The following is a 22,249-nucleotide window of genomic DNA, read 5'->3' as shown; positions in this document are numbered from 1 at the left end:
TCAGTCCCGTGTTGTGCCTTCATGCGATGTTCCACTCTCTCCCTGTGCTCCTGTGAGTTGATATGTAGATCGTTGCCCGCCCCCTCCAATCGCATTGTGTCTGACTTCCATCCAACCACAGCGATCTCCTACAGCGATCATTCCCAATGCGGGCTCTCCACTTCTCGCTGCGCTCCTGTGGCACTGCATTATTCCTCAGCAACCGCTGCTCCTGCTCCACCATCGCAAGATGTTCCTCAAGGAACTGCGCCCACAGCATCTGGAACTCCAGCCTTCAACTAGTCCCCATACACCCTGCCTCAAAAACCCTCCTCAATAACCTTCTCCCTCACTCAGTGCTCAACACGCTATACCATTTACAATGTTTCTCACATGCTTGCCCCAGTGTGTGCCCCTGCCATATACACAATATTCTGTGCCATCTCTCTGTATATGCGGAGTACCATACTAATTTAAGTTGTCATGGCTGAAGTGAGTAGTCAGATGTGTGCAGAGCTATTGTGCATTGGTACTCCGCAACTTGGGGTGGAGGCTGTTGTGCTTACCCCTCGGTGTTCACCCGCTACACCCTCGTCACACTGGAAGTGATAATGGTGCTTACCAAAGGAGGAGAGGAACCATTACAGGCCGAGAGATAGTGGGCAACAGTCGTACCAGTCCTAGCGGCTGGTTTGAGTCGAGAATCTGTACCTGGAATAGAATAGGGCACTACTTGTAACTCTGATTATAATCATGTTCACTATATTTGTAATTAATAGTATTTGATTAAAAAACTTTAATATTAATTTGTGCGTTTCTGTCCTTTCCTCTATTTGGATGGAGTAAATTCACACACAGTTTCAGCTGCCAACTCCAGCTCCTTCCAACGGTAATGACAACTGATGAATCGTAACCAGGGTCTGAAACCAGTCTCCTGCTGACATCACAAACGGTGCCAGCAGACAACCACACAGCAGCCAGCACAGGCTCCGCACACTGGCGGTAAGACAGGGTCACATGGCAAGGCTCTGCACGTGGTGCAATGTCACTGGACTGGAGCACATGTGACAGGATCAGCTCTATAGTGTGATGAACCTGCCTCAGGCCCCAGATCCTGTCTAACGACGTACCAAGCTGGCAGCACAACCACCAAAAATTAGGCTTCATTAATCCTGTCTCCTGACCTCGTTATGTGAACTCTCACTACTCTATGCCCTTCCCACCACTCGTCCTCCTCTTGCTTCATTGAACCAAAGATCCGACCAGCAGACTTATGAGCAGGATGCGGTAAATAATGTTTTGCTGCTGGTGGAGGAAATTGTCACAAGGGCAGTGTTGGTGTCTTTAGATACACCAGCAAGATGGACGCCTGAGCATCTTACAACCAGGAATATTTGGTACACAATCCCGCCCTTTTCTTTGCCAGGTCTGCGTTATCGCTACTGCATCATCTTCAAATTTGGCTACTTGAGCCTACAGCTCACCACTTTTTGTGCGTTTACATACATGAACTGTAAATCTATCTTAGAACTTTTTATATTCTCTTAATGTCTGACCTTCTCTAATACCGTACTATTTCTTACTCGAGTGCTATATTTCTCTCCCAAACCTTTGTGCACCTTGTTTCTCCTTCCTAATGTTACACCCTGGTGTCCGACCCACTGCCAAATTAGTTTAAATCATCCCCAACAGCACTATGGAACGGCTCACTCGGCGCCACCCTCAGCGAAAACATTGGTCCCGGTTCTGTTGAGGTACAAACCGTCAGTCCTGTAAAGGGCTCATCTCCCAGAAGCGGTCCCAAGGTCCCATGAATCTGAAGCTCTCTCGCCAACTTTCCAGCCATGCATTTATCTGCTCTCTCCCCCTACGTGTATACAAGTTTACCAAAAGTTTCCTTTTTCTGTTTAATTTTAATCTCTATGGTTTTCGTCATCCAGAGAGCTCTATGTATGGAATCCCTTCTTTTGCTATTGTTGTGTGTAGGGTTCATGCATGTGAGAATCTGTTATACCCTCTACTCATGGTTCCTGCCTGGGTTTGTAATTTTAAATATATCAGAACACACAAACATATTCTCTCTCTCTCTCTCTCTCTCACTCAATTTCAATTCAATTCAAATTGCTTTATTGGCATGACAAGGTACATCTTATGTTGCCAAAGCACCAAAGAAACATTTATGGTGGAACACATAAACGCAGATCTATCCATACAGTGTATCAACATATATATCCCTGTGTGTATAAATATACACTCATATAATATGCATATAATTTTTTCTTAGGTTTAATGGTTGTCCCTCTGCATATGGCAAGCTGTAACATAGTTTGCCACTAAAGTTACACAATTTCTCTTTTCCTCTAATAGATATGGGAGTTTTTGGTCGTCATTCATATTTTTGAATTCAGGGCATATTTTTATGAATTTTGGATAGATATTCCCCCTTATGCCCTGATAGTTTCCCCAAGCTATGCGGAAGTGCATCTCTGTCTCCACCACTCCCTGACTGCAGTGAGAGCATATCCTGCCCTCTCTTGGCAGCCAGGTCTGCCTGTGTCTGCCTTTTTCGATGGCCAGACTATGCTAACTAAGTCTGTACATAGTCAAGGTTTTTCTCAATTTGCTATCTTTTACCGTGGTCAGGTATTCAGCCATGGTGTAATGTCTGTTTAGGGCCAAGAAGCAATCGAGTTTGTTTTGGGTTTCTGTTGTTTCTGTCCAATAGGTCAGATATTTTTCCTTTTGTTTAGTGACAGTTTTGTTGGGTCGAATTCTCTGTGCTACGATGTCACTGTCCTGGAGCTGGTTATTATTAGTAGTGTTAATAGTTACATCACTGAGTCCCAGGACTAGTTGACTGAGGGGACTCTTCTTTATGATCCTCTCTTGGCATTTCAGGGCTTCGTAACGATAGCAGTGGGGGTTGCTCATTTTTAGGTGTTTCCAAGATTTGGTGGCTCTTTTTTGGATATTAATTAGTAGTGGATATTGGCCTAGTTCTGCCCTGCATGCATTGTTTGCGGTTTTCCTCTGAGTCCGGAGGATGCTTTTACAGAATTCTGCATGTAGGATCTCAATTGGATGTTTGTCCCATTTTGCTAATTCTTGTTGTGTTAGCAGACCACACACCTCACTGCCATGGAGTTCAATTGGTTCAATGACTGATTTAAATTTTTTGAGCCAAATGCCAATTGGGATTTCTATTTGTATTGATATTTTAATGGCATAGAAAGGCCTTTTTTCTTTCTCTTTCAGTTCATTCACATCCAGATGAAAATTTCCCGTAGAACTGATTTTTAAGCCTAAGCATGTGTAGTTTGTAGTTTGTTAAATTTTAGTTGTTCCTAGTGTGAAATTTATTCTCTGTCCCTGTTGTCTGAATCTTTGCTGGAACACAAGAACTTTGTTTTTTTGGGGGTTTATTGTCTGGGCCCAGGTCTGACAGAACGAATCTAGCAGATCCAGGTTCTGCTGTAGACACTCCTCTGTTGGTGAGAGCAGGACCAGGTCATCTGCATAGATGAGGAATTTAACCTTTGAGTCATATAGTGCGAGGCCAGGTGCTGTAGATCGTTCAAATAGTTTTGCCAATTCATTTATGTAAATATTAAAGAGTGTCGGTGAGATGGGCGAGACCTGCGCCACACCACACCCCGTGAGAAGTATTTTGTTTATTTGTCTCCAATTTTAACTGCACATTTATTGTTTGTATACATTGATTTAATTACATCATATGTTTTTCCCCCTACACCACTTTCAATAAGTTTCATGAATAGACCATCGTGCCAAATAGAATCGAAAGCCTTCTGGAAATCTATTATGCAGGCAAAAATTTTGCTTTTGTTTTGGTGAACATGTTTGTCAATTAGCGTGTGCAGAGTGAAGATATGATCCGATGTTACATAATTTGGTAAGAACCCAATTTGGCTTTTACTCAATACATTTTGCTCCTCAAGGAAGTTTATAAGTCTCTCTCTCTCTCCCTCTCTCTCTCTCTCTCTCTCTCTCTCTCTTTCTCTCACACACACACACACACAAACACAGACACACACACGCATGTATACATATGGTGTGATAGATCTATCTTTTTCTCTATGTTTCACTTAGCAAGACGATTGCCCTGCACGAAACGTTAAACTTTATTCTTTCTGTCCTGTTATGTATCTCTAACATTTTCTGGGTTTTGCTGCAGATTTATAACACTTTATTTTTTTGTTACAGTGCTGCGTGACGCTGTCCATTTTTGTAACACAGGTTAATAGTACATCTGTATATATTACACAATAAAGCAGGTCACTGGGATAGTTACGCATTGCACAGATCAGCTCTGACACTGGAAACCTCCTACAGTAATAAATGGGCAGGGTCAGTTACACAAGACTCGGTGCCTTCATTGTGCAGACTCCAGGAGTCACCTTTACAACTGTCAAAGTTAGTCCCAAAACTTTGTTTTCCCAGAAAACACATTAACTGACCCCTTAGCTTTATCTGCTTTTCTGCCAGTCTGCTCTCCCACTCACAAGGCTGATTACAATGCGAGCGTGAAATGTATGTTCTAGTGCTTTATGTGTGTTAATCTAATTTCTATCTCTGCCGGCCTTTTTTATTTGTAGCTGCCTGTCTTTCATTTTCTCGCTCTCCCTGTGCATATATGGTAATCTCAGACTTTTTTTGTCTTATTTCTTGAAGTATCTTTAATATCTGTGTTTCACTCTTCTATTTCCCTTTTTTGTTTTCTATCACACTCTGTCTCACTCTGTATCTCTATCATGCTTCATGTCTTCTTAGAACCTTATATAATAGAATAATGCTATTGTGCCCATCATATCTTTAATAGAGCTCTCCAAGACATTCCACTCTCCTACTCGTTCCCCATAATCCTGCAATGTTCTCCCGTTCAAATGTTTATCCAATTCTCTTTTGAAAGTTACAATTGAATCTTCTTCCACCATCATTCATGCAGTGCATTCCAGGTAAAAACACCCCCCCCATGACACCTCGCTGTGTAAAACAATTCTTCTCGTCTCTCCGCTGGTTCTTTTGCCAATTGCTGCAATTGCCTCCCCTCTGTCTCAGCCTTCTTTGTCTCCTCTTTCCATTTCTCTAGCTCTCACCCTGGCTGTTTCTCTCATCTCTGCCTGTCTCTCTTTTTTTACCTTTCCCCCCAGTCTACATCTCTTTCTCTCTCTTTCCGTCTCCCTCTGACTATCTCCGACTCAATTGTTGCATCACTTCCTCTTTTCTACTTCGTTCAGTTTGTATTTTCATCTCAGTCTTTCTGTACCATCCCGATGGTCTTTCATTCCATTTCACTGTTCTGTCATTATCTTTCGTTCTATTACTAGTTTTCTCTCACTTTCTATAGACCATCTCCTTTTCATCTACCCCTGATATTTTATATTTTCTTTTCTCCCTCTCTATCTCATTATTTCCTTCTCTTCCGTATCTTTCTTTCTGTGTTCCATCTTTCCATTCAGCTTTATCTCTATCTCGTTCCTCTTTTTTTCTCAATTGATCTCTCTGATTGTGTGCCTTTGTCTGTGTGTTCTGTCTCTCCATTTCTCCCTTTGTGCATTGCTTGATCTCTCTCTCTACTGCAACTCATTTGCTCCGTCTCTCGTTTCGCTCCCTCTCTGGTCTGTCTGTCTTATGTAACTCATTTTCATCATTGCTTTGTACCACAGTGTATGCCTCTGAGTCAGAAGGTTGTAGGTGTAAGTTCCACTCCAGAGATTCAAGCTCCAAAGTCTAGGCTGACACTCCAGTGCTGTGCTGCGGTAGTGCTACACTGTCAGAGGTGCCATCTTTCCGATGCGATGTTAAACCGAGTCCCCATCTGCCCTCTCAGGTGCATGTAAAAGATCCCATGGCGCTATTTCAAAGAAGAGCAGGGGAGTTCTCCCAGGTGTCCTGGGGCCAATATTTATCCATCAAGCAACAGTTTGCTCGTTTTATTTAAAACATATTATCTGGCCCTCATCACATTGCTGTTTGTGGGAGCTTGCTGTGTGCAAATTCGCTGCTGCATTTCCCAGATTTCAACACTGAGAACACTTCAAAAAAACGTACGTCATTGGCTGTAAGGCGCTTTGGGGCGTCCGGTGGTCGTGATATGCGTTATATTAATCCAAGTATGTATTTCTTTCTTACACACTCTGTGTCCTTTCTCTACATTTACCATATGTGCTTTTCTTTTTCTCTTCAGTCTCTCTTTTTACCTCTTTCCTTCTCTGTCTCTCTGCCCTATCTAAAAGTCTCTGTTTGTCCCCTCATGTTCTTCAGCTGTATTTAACGTGATTATACAATCAATTGTAATTTTTTGCTCGTAGACTACATAACTGCATTACTAATAATTGCACGTCACTCGAACATTAGCATTGATACCAAAAAGGAAAATTAAATCTATAATGCAAAATTCGTAAATCAAGATAAAGACACTATTTGTATCTGTTCAGACACATAGCATGAAACTATATTCATTTCAACATTTTCCTACAGAACCATCGCCACACTTCAGAAGTAATTCATTGTGTAAAGTGTTTTGAGACACCTAAATATAATAGCCACTTTAAAAAATTAATTTTTAATTAATTAACTTGTTCAGTTGTAGACGAGAATCTAGCCGCAAAATTTTAGTCTCACTTTGTCTCATTTGCCGTCTGTAGATCTCCTGCATTGTTTATTTCTGTGTCTCTAGTTTGCTTTGATTGCGTTATTCTGCCTATAATAACATAACAATTAAGAACGAGCAGCAGGAGTATGCCATAGGACCCCTTGGGCAGTCACCATCATTTAGTAGGTTCATTGCTGAACTGCTAGACAAAAGCCACTTTCCCAACCTATTCTTGCATCCCCTGATTCCCTTAATATCCAAAAATCTATCGATCTCAGTTTTGAATATACTCAATTAGTGAGCATCCAAAGTCCTCTGGTGGAGAGACTTCCAAAGATTCACAACATTCTGAGTGAAGGAATTTCCACTCATCTCATTCCTAAATGTCCAATCCCTTATCCTGAGTCCATGACCCCTAGTTCTATACTCTCCAGTAGGGGAACAGCCCCTCAGCATCTCCCCTGTCAAGCCCTCTAAGAAGTTCATACGTTTCAATAAGATCACCTCTCATTCTTCTAAACCTCCAGATAATATAATCACACTCTACTCAATATCTTCTCATAGAACAGACCTCTTATACCAGGAATCAATCTACTGAACATCTGTTGCACCCTCTCTAATGCAAGTATATCCTTCCTTAATTAAGTGGATTAAACTGTACACAGTACTCCAGGTGTGGTCTCACCGATGCCCTATTTAATTGTAGCAAGACCTCCTTATTTTATAAAGCAAGCCCCTTAAAATAATGCTGAACATTTAATTTGCCTTCCTAACAGCTCGCTGTACCTGAATATTAACTTGCTGTTAATCGTGAAACAGGACACACAAATCCCTCTGTATCCGACACTTACAAGTCTGTTGATTTATGTAATGTCTTCTGCTTTTCCATTCTTCCAACCAAAGTGGATAATTTCACACTTCCTTGCGTGCTCCACTAGTTACACCCTGACAACATGAAAATGACCCGTTTATTCCTACTCTCTTTCTGTCTGTTGCCAAATCTGCAATTCGTGCTAATATGGTACCCTCAATCCCATGAGCCCGATTCTTGTTTAACAACTTATTGTGTGGCATCTTATGGAATGGGTTCTGAAAATCCAATTGTACATCCATTGGTTCCGCCTTATTTAGCCTGCTAGTTGCACCCGGAACAAACGCCAATAGGTTTGTCAAACACCATTTCCCTTTCATAAAGCCGTGTTGTCTCTAACGAATCACATTGTGATTGTCCAGGTGCCCTGTTACCTCTTCCTTAATAGTAGATTTTTTCCCTTCCCAACTACAGACGGCAGTTCCTCGTTTTCTGCCCAATCCCCCTCCTTTATTTTACATTGTGTTTACCTTTGTTGCAGTCCAATCCATGGGGATTTTTCTGGAACCTAGGGACTTCTGGAAGATCAAAACCAATACTACATCTGCAGATACCTCTTTCACAACCCTATTATGTTGGCCATCAGGTCCAGCAGATTTGTCGGCTTTAAGTCCCATTCATTTCTCTGGCATTTTCTCTTTACTAATATTAATCACTTTACGTTCCTCACGCTCTATAGGTCCTTGGTTCCCGAAAATTTCAGGTCTGTTCTTTGTGTCTTCCAATGTGAAGGCAGAAACAGAATATTTGTTTAACGTATCTATTTTAATCTCGCTATTTGTCTGTATTATTCCTGTTTAACTTACCCTCTGCCTCTCGCAGTTTCTTTCTCAATTTGTCTAACAACTTCACACAACTTTCCCTTTTCACAATCTCCCTCTCTTTCCCTTAATCTGTGTTATACGTTCTATGTTTTCTTATACATGTGCATGTGCCTTTCCTGTTTCTGCTTTTCTTCTGTGTATTTTATCTCCTTATATTTGTCTCTTTCTATTTTTCGCCACCTCAACTTTTACCGGTTTCTCTCTCTGCCTTCTCAGTGTGTCTACACGTCTAATTTCTCCCACTCTCCCTCTTTCTCTCCATTCCATTTTCGCTCCTTTTTGTATCCATTTCAACATCTCCATCTCTTAATCCTTGCTTATTTGCTGTTTTTGCTTTCTTTAGCTTGTTATATTGCAAATCTACACTCGGCAATCACTTTCAATTTGTGTTTCTCTACGTTTCCATTCTGTCTCTCTCTTAGGTTCCCAGTTCTGACCTCTGCTTTTCTCTCTTTTTAGGGCTCACGCTATCTCTCATTTTCACTTTTCACCTGTCTCTTTATGTATGTTTATCTGTCTATTTGTCCGTCTATCTATCTATCTATCTATCTATCTATCTATCTATCTATCTATCTATCTATCTATCTATCTATCTATCTATCTACCTATCTATCTATCTATCTATCTATCTATCTATCTATCTATCTATCTATCTATCTATCTATCTATCCAACTATGGTTTAATTAATTTAACAATTCGCTTGAATGGGTATTTCACCGCGATCTTCAGCTCCTCTCTGAATTTATTCTGGGTCAGGACATAAATACAAGTGTTGGTGCAGGAACTGAGAAGCTGAAGCATTGTTGCTGTCAGTTCTGTGATATAACGAGGGTCGGTGAAGGAGTAATAAAACCGAATACCTGCAATTCGCCGGTAAATGTTAAACAAAACCTGGGTCACCCACATCATTATAAAGCTGCCGGTTATACTGAAGAGTAAAACAATGGATTTCTTTCGGTTTTCCATCTCTGGGTCCTTGTGATTCTCTCCATCGCTGCGGCCCCGGAGTACCCTGCGGACTCTACTGGCCGCTAAAATACGTCTGACCGTCAGAGCATTGAGCAGCAAAATCAGGAAGAACGGTGCACAAGGGGTTAAAATGAGGTGCAACAACTCAAATGCTCCCCATGCAACGGAAGTGTAGAAGCTCGGTTTAATGGAACATTCCCAGGGAACATTATGAAATATATAGGCAGGTTCATATCTGAAGTACCAGGGGACAGACACTAAAAAGCCGAGCATGCTCACTGTCCCGATAATCACGACCGCAGTTTTCTCGGTGCAATATTTTGTTTTCAGCTTCTCACAACAAATGGCCACAAACCGATCAAAGGTGAAAGCGACTGTGAGCCAGACAGAAACCACCGTGGTTGCAAAACCCAAGAAGCCAACGAGACTGCACACAGGAGTAATGTTCAAGAATGAAAATGGGAAATAGATCAGAACAATCCACTTCAATACGGGATCAGTGATAACGACCAGGAGATCGGCCGCTGCCATTCCCACCAGGTAGTGAGTGATACATTTGGAGAGACCGCACTTTCCTCGGGACAGGATCACAATCGCCACCACGTTAACTGTAAGAGAGAGAAAAAGTAGCAGATAAATTACTGATCAGGCCTGGAGCCCAAGCAGCAGTTTGACAGGATCTGGGCTGAAATTTCCAGAATTGTTGCTGCATCGAACAGTGGAAACTCATTCATGGACCTGGGCAGCACTTTCCGGCAAGTAATATTTTTTAAAACACAATTATCGAGAATGAATTGTGAAATCCACACAGAAAGTGAATAAGGTGAGCACCGGATACACTGGAAGGGCTGACTGAGGGCACATTGACGGTGGGGAAGAGAAAAGGGGTTTTACAGAGTCGGAATCCAAAGTGTTAAATCTGGATTTGATCTCCAGACCGAGGGAAAGTGATTCAAGCGGGAAGGTTTGGGGACAGGTGGAGGTGCAGCTGGTTCGTTGCTCTGGGTTCAGAGAGCCGACAGGGGCTGGCATTAAACGGGAACGGCCGAGAGCCGCTGTGGTGTGTTTGAGGATTTGGATCAGATTGAAAGAGGCAGCTGGAGGCCGAGCCAGTGAGTGAGATTGGAGTGGAGAAAAGGAAAAGGACATGTGGGAGCCGCAGGGGAGTCAGGAGCACAGGTTTTGGGAAATCCTACAACCTGAAGCAACGGAGGAGGAGCTAGAGGATTCAATGCAGTCGGAGGAGAGGATGGCATTCACAGGGAGAGACGGTAGCAGAGTTAGTGGAAATCTAATTCATACATTTCAGTAACACAACTCAATTAATGCATTCAATCAGTAATGTCTGTGGTTACTGGTGTCGGTGAACAGCTCGTTGGTGTAAATTGGCATCAATATTTTTACTCAGCACATCAGTTGCATCAAATTCAAATGAGTTCAACCTCATTTTTTATTCAATTCAACTGATGTACAGCATTTAAAATCCATGATTTAATAACTCATTATGATCAATAAATCATGGATCCTATTATTTAAATCAATAGAATTACGTGCAATAGTAATTCATAACGTAAGGAAAAATAATATTTACCAAAACAGACTGAAGTGCTGACGGACAAACACACAACAATATAATCCCTCCCAATTTGACCACAACCTAATAACACATCTCTTACTTATAATTATACTCGAAGTTTCAGTAGCTCTCTCTCAATCATTTTCACTGTAACATTTGCTTCTGTCTTGCCTTCTCACTCTTTCATTCTCTATCCCTCCCCTATATATCCACACTGTCTGTGTTCTCTTTGTCAAAGCTCTCTCTCCCTCTCTCTTTCTCAGTTACTCCTTTATATTTCTGCACTGTCGGCACCCTCTTTGTCAAAGCCCTCTGTCCCTCTCTCTTTCTCTATCCCTCCTCTATATTTCCACACTGTCTGTGCTCTCTTTGTCAAAGCTCTCTCTCCCTCTTTCTTTCTCTATCCCGCCTCTATATTTCTGCACTGTCTGTGCTCTCTTTGTCAAAGCTCTCTCTCCCTCTCTCTTTCTCAGTTACTCCTCTATATTTCTGCACTGTCTGTGCCCTCTTTGTCAAAGCTCTCTCTCCCTCTCTCTTTCTCAGTTCCTCCTCTATATTTCTGCAATATCTATACCCTCTTTTTCAAAGCTCTACATCGCTCTCTCTATCTCTATTCCTCCTCTATATTTCTGCACTTTCTGTGCCCTCCTTGTCAAAGCTCTCTCTCCCTCTCTCTTTGTCCATTCCTCCTCTATATTTCTGCGCTGTCTGTGTTCTCTTTGTTAAAGCTCTCTCTCCCTCTCTCTTTCTCTATCCCTCCTCTATCTTTCTGCGCTGTCTGTGTTCTCTTTGTTAAAGCTCTCTCTCCCTCTCTCTTTCTCTATCCCTCCTCTATATTTCTGCACTGTCTGTGCTCTCTTTGTCACAGCTCTCTCTCCCTCTCTCTTTCTCTATCCCTCCTCTAGATTTCTGCACTGTCAGTGCTCTCTTTGTCACAGCTCTCTCTCCCTCTCTCTTTCTCTATCCCTCCTCTATAATTCCACACTGTCTGTGCTCTCTTTGTCAAAGCTCTCTCTCCCTCTTTCTTTCTCTATCCCTCCTCTATTTTTCCACAATGTCTGTGCTCTCTTTGTCAAAGCTCTCTCTCCCTCTCGCTTCTTCTATCCATCCTCTATATTTCCGCACTGTCATTACTCGCTTTGTCAAAGCACTCTCTACTTCTCTCTTTCTATATCCCTCCTCTATATTTCCGCACTGTCTGTAATCTCTCTGTCACAGCTCATGTTCATACCCGATTCAATCCTAAAATCCTACGCCCAAATTCTGCTCACCAGCTCCTTGCTCAGTGATCGTATTATCAGCGTAAGTTTGTCCAATGGTGAACCGTTTAATGTTTATTCAGGGCACTCATTTCGCCACCTGTTCCTCTGCACAGTTAACTTCATCTGCAATGCAAGGAAGAGACAGACTCGAATGCCTCTTTCAGACAGAGCTGACAAAACTTGAAGTCCCTTCTCCGGTAATTATAAAATACAGCGTTAGATGGCGGGAATGTACAATTAACTCAACTCCAACCTCACCGCTGCTATCTATAAGCTCCAGATCAATAGAAGGGCTATTGATTCCTACAGATACAGTGCAAACTTTTACAACATAACTTCAAAACATTTCATTTTACAATGAGGTCCAGTGACAGCCAGTGAATCCATCGCCACTGAAGGAGAGAATGAGATGTGAAAGAGACAGCAGCAATCTTAGTTCAGCCGCCAGACTTCTGGAGTGCCGTCAGATACACACACAGTGAAATAATATTTCATAACAGTGATAACCAATGCACACATTGAAATCCCAGTCAAACTGAACCATGTTATCGAGGAGGGAGTACATTGCACTACCTCATTGTAACACTGACACCGTGAACTTTCTCATTATTAATCACTGAAAAAACATTTGCGGTATAAATATTCCAGAACAGGTTAGTTCCACAAGATGAAACTGATAACAGCTAATACATACTCTTAGCCCAGGCAGCTGATTCAGTACAGAGAATGATCCCAGAGCAATGCCAGGGCTGGATGTACAAAGATCATTACAGATATACTGCAGCTGCGACAAGACAGAAAGAGCAGAGACTGAGGACATTTCATTCTTCCACTGGTTGAAATGAACAGGCAGCTGTGTAAAACATGGAGAGAGTGAAACATTACCCAGTGCAACAGCACAGTTAACATCGATTTACACCATTAATAGCAAAGATACAGGCTTACCAGGAACTCCAACGGCTGCAAGGACAGTATAGTAAATGTCTTCTATCTGATAGATTACTGGATATCCCATTTCCGTGAGAAGCGGTGACTGCTGTTGGAGTGGAACCCACAGCTCCGGCAGACACACCGAGCTGATCCGTTCCAATGGGCCCTGATTTATACAGGGGATAAGTCTCCAATGACACAGTTATACCCCTGATCATTGCTATTATTTACAGTCACTTGAACAAACACATTACATCATTGACACTGATCCCATTAATGTGATGGATAAAACACAAACATCTCAATGACCACAAGTTAATCACACCTCTCTGGGGAATAAGGCAGAAAGCTCTCACCTACAGGACGGATCCAACAATAATGAGCGCCTTCATTTACAGTTTCCTGTAGTTGTATTGGCCATGTTCACTGCTATCGATCGATTATAATTGTAAATGATTTCTCCGCAGTGTACGCTGAACCCAGGGACTCGAGCAGACACGCTGCTCCCTGTCCCTGGAGTTTCCCAGTTAAAATGTGAACTTTCAGTCTCTGACTCAGGGACAGTTAAAGTCCATGTTCAGGATTTTAAACTAGAAATTACCGTGGATTATATTAGGATTCAGTAACTAAACGTGCCCCATTGACATTCCTCTCTCAGCTATTTTACAGCAGAAATTTACCTGTTTATTCTACATAGGTTAACGGCTCCAGTAAATTTAGAACAGTGCCAACAGCTGACTCCATTCCTCCTGTTCACTCCTGGCCGGAACCAAACCTCCACCTTCCATCAACTTCAACCGAACCCAAACTCTGCTGTCAACCTCCAGCCCTGCTCAAATCCCGCTTTCCCATCACTGTCGCCCTCACTGACACTCATTGTCCCTCAGTCTGCCAACGAATTAAATGTAAATTCTCATCCTTGATTTAAATCCCTCCATGACCTCACCCCTCGCCATCTCCAGCCTCGCCTCCGAACCAGCAGCAAACCCACCCGTGATCTCTCCATACCTCTGACACTGGCCTCTTTCGGTGGGGCTGCCCTCACTTGTTTCCAGTCTTACAGATCTGATCGTAGCCAGAGCATCTTCAGCAATGGATTCTCTTCCCATAGCAGCACATTTATCTCTGGAGTCTCTGAACTTTCGGTTCTTGCCTCTCCTCTTCTTCATCTACATGCTGCCCTTTGTGACATCATCTACAGACATGTGGTCTGTTTCCACAAGTCTGCTGACAACATCCAACTCCGGCTCGCCGCCATCTCCCTCGACTCTCCACACCCTCTGTGTTATCAAACTGCAACAACCTGATTCCATGAGATGCTATTTACTCCAGTAAAATATTGGGAATAGCGTGGCCTTCATATTTGGCCCCAACGCAAACTCCATACCCTTGTCGCTGATTCCATCCTCATCCCTCGCTGTTGTCTCAGGCTGAGTATGAGGATTTTTAACCTCAGATCCCTATTCATCTCTCACCTGACAATCCGACCGAATATCATCTCCATCACAAGAGGCGTGTACTTCTGTCAGCATAACATGGCCGTCCTCTGCCCTGCCTCAGCTGAGACTGAAACCCTCAATCATACATTTATCAACTGTAGAAACTCCGTCTCTCCTCTGCTCCGTTGCCTCTTATTTTCTCTGACCTTGGCCTCCCTTCTGATGTGACTCCCCTTGATATTTCCACGTTTACCTATCTGATCGGAGCAAGAGAATCTCCTGCAATGCTTTCTCTCCACAGCCACCACCCCACAGCTCCGTTCCCTTTGTTGCCTCTAAAGTATCGATCATCGGCCGCTCTTCGTCCTGATCTACATGCTCCATTTAGAGATTTCATCCATGGATATGCGATCAGCTTTTAATTGTACGCTGACGACAATAGTTTTAACTCCATCTCCAAGCACTGCAAAATCATGGAGTCATAGAATAGTTCATCCATTCGCCCCATCGAGGCTCTTTCGAAGAGCAATCCAGTTAGTCCCACTCTCCTGATGTTTTTCCACATCCCCACACTTGTTCCTCCATCAAGTGTTCTCCAATGCCCATTTGAAGGCGACTATTGAATCTGTATCCACCACACTATCAGGCAGTGCATTGCAAATCCTAACCACTCGTTGGATAAAACTGATTTTCCTCATGTCGACTCTGGTTCTTTCCCCAACCATCTTAAATATGTGTCCTAAGGCTTTCGACCCTTCAGCCAGTGGAAACAGTTTACCTTAATTTACTCTATCTGAAACCGTTCTAGATATAAAAAAAACCCTATGAAATCTCCTCCACACTTCTCTGCTCAAAGGAGAACAACCCCAGCTTGGCCAGACCAGGTCAGAAGCAGGGTAACCTGGGGACTCCCCAAAACATTGGCACCATCTATGAGGCCCAGGTTAGGAGTGTGATGGAATACTTTCCACTTACGTGGATGAGTGCAGATAGAACAACATTGAAAAAGCTGTATAACATCCAGGATGATGCAGCTCGCCTTATTGGCACCGCAACTACCACATTAAGCATTCACTCCCTCCACGATCGGCGTACCGTGGCTGCAGTGTGGACCATCTACAAGTTGCACTGCAGCAACTCGCCGAGGCTTCTTCGGTAGCAGCTCCCAAACCCGAAACCTCTACCACCTAGAAGCACAGTGGAGCAGGAGCATGGGAACACCATCGCCTGCAAGCTCCCCTATAAGTTACGCACCATCCTGACTTGGAAGTATATCGCCGATCCTTCATCGTCGCTGGGTCAAATTCCTGGAACTCCCTCCCTAACAGCACTGTGGGTGTGAATTCACCACACGGACTGCAGCGGTTCAAGAAGCTGGCTCTTCACCAACTTCTCAAGGGCAACTAGGGACGGAAATAAATGCCATCGATGCCCACTTCCAATGAACGATAAAAACGTACATTATCCAATCTGTCCACGTAACTGCAACTCCTCATCTCTGGATCCTATCCAGTAAATACCTGCGGTACCCTCTGCAATGCTTCACGTCCTTCCTAAGGTGTAGTGCCGAGAATTGGGCAAAACACTCCACCTGCCCACATTTATATAGGTTTAACATACCGTTCTGGTGTTTGTAATCTACGCCTATGTTTATAAAGCCCAGGACTGCTTAGGCTTTATCAGCTGCTTGGTTACACGGTCCTGTCACCTTCAAAGATTTGTGCCCAAACTCCCACCGAACTTTCTGTTCTTGTACACCCGTTAAAATTATATCATTCTCGATCCCCCTCCCCACCGCACATCCTACCCCTTCCGCTCTGTCACCATGTCGTCTGACTACTGGGCCAACATTCCTTTTTGGATGCATCACAAATTTTTCGATGCACACATTGACAAGACTGAAGCCTGCATCTTTAGTCCCAGGCACCTGCTTTATATCATAACCATAAGTTCCACCTTAGCTGTTAGCTCAGAATGACACTTGTTGAACATTATTTATGCTTCAGTCCCATTTGTCATTCCATAGCAACGATGCCCTACGTCAACCTCCATTGCATCCTCATACAATCCGATATCAAAATGCTCAATGCCTGATGAATAAACTGACACCGACCGGTACAACATGCAGCTCTGCAGTGTAAGGGCGTAGACCGTTACAACACACAGCCCTGCAGTTTAAAAACACAGACCTGTACAACACACAGACCTGCAGTGTAAGGGCGGAGACCGTTACCACACACAGCCCTGCAGTGTAAGGACTCAGACCTGTACAACATCCAGCCCTGCAGTGTAAGGACACAGACCTGTACAACACACAGCCCTGCAGTGTAAGGACACAGACCTGTACAACATCCAGCCCTGCACTGAAATATCACAGAGCTTTGAAAAAGAAGTAGCCTTATGAAAAATGCCAGAAAAAAAATTACGTTAATAACCAGGAACATTATGTAAAGTACAGGAGGGAATTGAAAAAGTTAATACGGGTGACAAAGACATGCTACAACAAAATTGTGTCAAAAGGTGCGTCAGCGGGAGGCTCCAATTGAAAAACAACAAAGAGTGACGTTTTGGAGGAGCAGACAGGTGATTGGTTAATGAGTGTTGCAGCTCTGTTTTGCTCTCTATGTTAGGGAAGGGGGGAAATTAAGAGCTGATAAACAATAACTTGCTAGTATTATTAAATTGCTAAATTAAACTAAATAAAATGATACAACAATTAACCAGAAAAATATCGATTGAATAAAATCATTAACTAATAATTAATAAATAAAACAAGTTTTGTGATGGTAGGACAGGTGGTGTGTCGTAACGGCAGCGATTGGATTCTGTGGAGAGCATCACGATCCCGAGCAACCACATCTGCAGTAAGTCTCTGCAACTCGAGGAACTTGGGCTCAGAATTGTTGAGCCGGAATACGAGCTGAAGACATTGCCATGCCGAATGGATGGGGAGAATGATCTGGTCACTTAATTCCAGGAGGCAGTCACAGCCTTCAGATTAAGTAGTACTTTAGATTTCGTCAGTTGTCAGGGACAGGAGGGAGTGACTGCGATTCAGGAAGGTTTGGGGACCCAGGATGTAGTGATGGATGAGCCTCTGCCTGGACCTTTTCCAACAGGGACAAGGTAATTTCTACCTGTATGGATGAGAAAAAAGAATGCAGGGAGGATGGGCAAACTGACCACGGCACTGTGGTTCCTTAGGATAGGGTGTAACCACAGGATTTAGTAAAAATTATTAAGATTCTATAACCATTTTTACATAACTATAAAATGTGAAATTGTATGTTAAAAGCATACAAGCCTGTATAAAATCGCGAATGGCTGAGAGCAAAGCAGGATGGGAAATTATGCCAACCTGACTAAAAACACTGCTGTGTTTACAATTAATGAAGTAATGGAATGTAGTGCTAAGTTTATGGAGACGAGGAATTCAGCAATATTATGCGTAAAGAGATAAGAACGAGAGAGGGAGATAGGAGTTGGATACATCCTTCAGTAGAAAATTATAGGATGGAGAGTCTGTTTAGAAAATGTTCTAGGAAATCTTTTGTGCAAAGTGAACATCTAAGATAAGGATACTTTGTAATGCATAGAGACAAACCTAGTGGGATCAACCTGGTCATAAAATGGCTACCGAGGGAAGCAAGACTTTTTACCTGGTGTCAGAGGGTTAATTACTGCTACGTAGGCAAAACGAGAGGTAAAAGGATATAAAGATTTAGGTTTTGAACATCGAAAGCAGCGCACCGTGTAGCCAGAGATTGATAGCAGCTTCAGTCAACAGAACACAGCGAGATCCCAAGGAAGCGAGCTTTGGTCAAGAGAACACTGCAAAATCCCAAGGAAGCGAGCTTCGGTCAACAGAACACAGCAAAATCCCAAGGAAGCGAGCTTTGGTCAACAGAACACAGCAAAATCCCAAGGAAGCGAGCTTCAGTCAACAGAGCACAGCAAGATAAAATCAGGAGACCACGCCGCAGTCACTGGGAAGGAACGCCGGGTTCGAGGAACAGACTCTGACTATCTCCTTGTTCAGTACTACTGCTTTGTACTGGATGTTTAATGTTTAATAAACCTGTTTAACTGATACCCAAATAGCTGAACACGGAGTGGTTTGTGTAGTCACGGACACATTATTATAAGAGCTTTTAAAAGCTACAGATTGGCTCCCAACGTGGGGTAGTGAATATTAATTGAGATCAGGTCTATTGTGCATAAGGCAGGCGTTTGGATTTTCGTTTGGCTTTTCGTCTGATCAATGAAAGTTGTTGTGAAAGGTTAGGTTATCTATCAGATAGTGTCTCTTTAAGTTGAGATTAGAATGTCGAGTGAGATTGTTTTTTTAGATTATAAAGCGAAGTTAATGAAGAAGTGCGATGATGCACAATTGCAGCCATTGATAGTAGAATGTCTAACAAAGGATGTGAGAGTATCTTTGGAGGACGTTTTTGCGTTCATTGAAAAGCAAGTTAAGGAGAAGTGATGGAAGGCGGATAGGGCAGTGCAGCTACTGATCTATGCCGCAGTGTATTGTGTGGAACAAGATAAAGAAACCTTCCTAGAAATGGAAGATGATCAGGATGAATTAGAAAAAGACAAACTACGGGTGATACAAGACAATCTAACGTTAACGGGTGCAAACTCGCAGCATTTGGAGGAGAATTTAACGTTTCAGTGGGAAGAGTTAAGAGAGAATCTAACGTTACAGAGTGAAAAGTCAAAATCGGAGAAAGAAGCCTTAGAGTTAAAAAACAAGAATGCAATTCTTCAGGGACATGTCGGTGACTCGGCAGCAATAATGCAGCAACAGATTATTAACACCGTTCACGCCAGCGCTGCAATGCAGAACCTTGAAGAGGCTAAAAGCCAAATAGCCTTCTGAACAAAAGATAATGGCCCAGAAATTCGGGTCCCAACACGTGAGTATGCACGGAGCAATCACGCATGGACCAAATGGAACTGCCGGTATCTTGCATGCACTACGCATGCGCGGAAAGCCGGCACTTCCGTTCATCTGAACGAAGGGGTTCAGAGGTCGAACACATGCGTGCGGGAGTCTGTGCGTGCGTGTTGAACTTCCTTTTTTTTACAGGTTTTTCCGTGCACATAAGTCTCTACATTTTAGAAATGTAATAACCAGGCATAAGGACGTCATTTTAAAAGGTAAGTGGTCAATTACTTAAAATTGAAATTTTTTTTCCACAGGTTTAATATTTTTAAATACTTTAATCTAAGGTAGGTGTATTTTTAGCTCCGCTTTAAAAAAATTATTATTTTTTTTAAATTTAAATTATTGTTCAAATTGTTATGTAATGTTATTTATAATTTATTTAAAAAGTGTGATGTGTTTAAAAAAATTATTTGAAGGTTAACTACTGTTTTGGTGGCTGGAGTATACATAAGGTTGACAGGTCTGTCTGTCAATCATATGAATGGGCTTTTACCCGCTCCAATTGGTTGCCCATGGCTCAAGTGATCCCAGTGGACGCATTGCACTAACTACGCCGCTGGATCACGCAAGCACAGCATGCCGGGAGCTGGACCGGGCCACAGAGAGGAAATCCACGCAGGCCCAAGCCTCAAATGTCGGTGCGCTAGTTTAATGTAGGTCGGGGGCTTTCACCTGCGGGAAGCCCCCGACCCGAATTTCTGGGCCATTGACTGCCTGATCAGTCAACTAAATGAGTCACGAGAGTCCCTTAGAGAGGCTCTTCAGTGTCCCCACAGGGAGTTAGACCACCAACAATGCCACAGTAATATACAACAATTAGAAAAACTGTTGGGGAAACAATGGGCTGGAACAGTGGCAGTTACAGGAATAGACTCCCCCGGGTGTTGCGATCAGCAATACGAGAGGCTAAATGGACAGCTATTCTCTCCCTTGGTGTCTGCTTCCCAAAAGGCCCCCATCTCGTATGCCACCAATAACTTGGCTGGGAGGCCCCCAGCCTACGCGAATAACAGTATAAAAACCTCAGTGAGCGAGCCTGTACTTGTTAAAGCCCCAGTTAAAATTCTGACCCGCACCCAAGTGATTCCTAACCCACCACCAGCACCAGCTGTGGTAGGTGATAAGGCTCAAGCAGCACAAGCAGTACCACCAGCGGCAGGCCCTCCGGGAATGTTGTGGGCAGGTACTTATGAACGATCCAAGCCCCTGAACTATGCAGAGTTACAGGGATGTCGCCAGCAATTCGGACCAGTTAACCCACATAAATGCTGTATAGAGCTAAGGCAACGTACAGTGGCATTCCGGAATTAACACCCCAATTTTGAGGATAGTGACATGAAAAATGGTGTACTGTCTACCCTGACTCCGGATATATGGACCAGTCTCCCATTCCTGGCATTTAATGTGGGAAATACCCTAAATGCTTTAATCACATACATACAGACAGCTCTAGGTTTGGATACTATTGATTTGGTCCAGAAATTAAACCAGACCCAACAAGGGGCTCATGAGACCCCTGCTGCAATCGGGGATCGGTTGTACACTATTGAGGAGATGACACAGGCCCGCCCCAATACTGATGCATTAAACGGGAAAGATGAAGCAGCATTTAAGACAATATAATTAAAGAATATTCAGACCTCACTGCGAACAGCCTTGGGGCACACTGTCACCCACAACTCACAGCGGGCCAACCTATTAAGAGATGCTACTTCTGAATGGGATTATGCTAAAATTCAGGTCCGGACACCAATAACAGAAACGCCAGTGAATGTAGTTGAGGGGCCTCAGGCCCCTCCGGTGTCAAACTCCCGAAGAAAACAGTTCATATGTTATAACTGTGGAAACGTGGGATACTTTGCAAAGGATTGGCAGAATCCGAGACAGACAGGCTCAGGAGGTGGGAGGAATAATAATAATTACTCGAAATATGGTTCGTCCCGCTCACCCAATCCAATGGACTGAAAAATAAATGCCCGAGGCTCACATAAGGAGAGAATAATGCAAACTCTTGCATTGAACCAGAGTTCGGGGAGTCCAGTGGCTCCAGCCATGAGCTCATTATTCCCACCCCCACCACCGCCCCAACAATTTAATGGCCCACAATGACGGAGTCCCGCCCCACTGGCCTGGTCTGAAGTGGTGTTCAGACGAGATGGCCATGGTCGACCAGTTTTCTCAGCTTTGCTGCCTGTGGGCCGACAGCTGACTATGCTAATAATCAGTGGGTTATCTGTTACAATCCTGCATTCCCCAGACACCGAGCCCCAACTTGAAATAGGCAAAAGTAGCGTCGTCATAACGGGAGTCACCGGTGCACAAGCACCCGTATATCCAGGGGAGGCACTTAGTATTTGCCTTGAGACCTTCCCCGTAAAAATACCGATCCATTGTATATGTGTATGACAAATAGAATGGGAATACTTGGGAACGATACCCTAAGGGAAATGACAGCTATTATAGATTACAATCAGAACTGTATATGCTTTGAACCTAAACCAGGAGACATAGTGCAGATTTCAGACGCTCACGGTGTTTGCTATAAAGAAGCCTGAGCAGATCACGCTGCCGAAACATTCCCTGCCTGTTGTTAAATCCTTACTGACCAAACATGCAGCTGCCTTTGCTATATCTGAACACGACTGCGGAAGAAAGGAAGGGGAAACACAAATTAATGGGCCACTCCATCGTGCATGCAACTGGTACCCGATTCCCCGAGAAAGTATTTTGTATTTGTGAACAGTCATTGTCTCATTAGAAGAACAGGGTCGTTTGCCACTAATTCCCCTGCATGGCCAGTAAGGAAGCCAGATGGATCGTGGAGGCTTACT

The 22,249-nt window shown here is 43.3% G+C and overlaps 1 pseudogene; it reads right to left on the bottom strand.

Annotated features, from left to right (window-relative positions):
• Positions 1 to 8,960: 8,960 nt before the first annotated feature.
• Positions 8,961 to 13,243, bottom strand: LOC147087307 (putative G protein-coupled receptor 139; annotated as a pseudogene).
• Between the last annotated feature and the right edge of the window lie 9,006 nt (positions 13,244 to 22,249).

This window comes from Somniosus microcephalus, unplaced genomic scaffold (assembly GCF_052327205.1).
Source record: "Somniosus microcephalus isolate GS21.2 unplaced genomic scaffold, FLI_Smic_1.0 unresolved_chr6, whole genome shotgun sequence".
NCBI lineage: Eukaryota > Metazoa > Chordata > Chondrichthyes > Squaliformes > Somniosidae > Somniosus > Somniosus microcephalus.
This window is presented reverse-complemented; position numbering and strand designations above follow the sequence as displayed.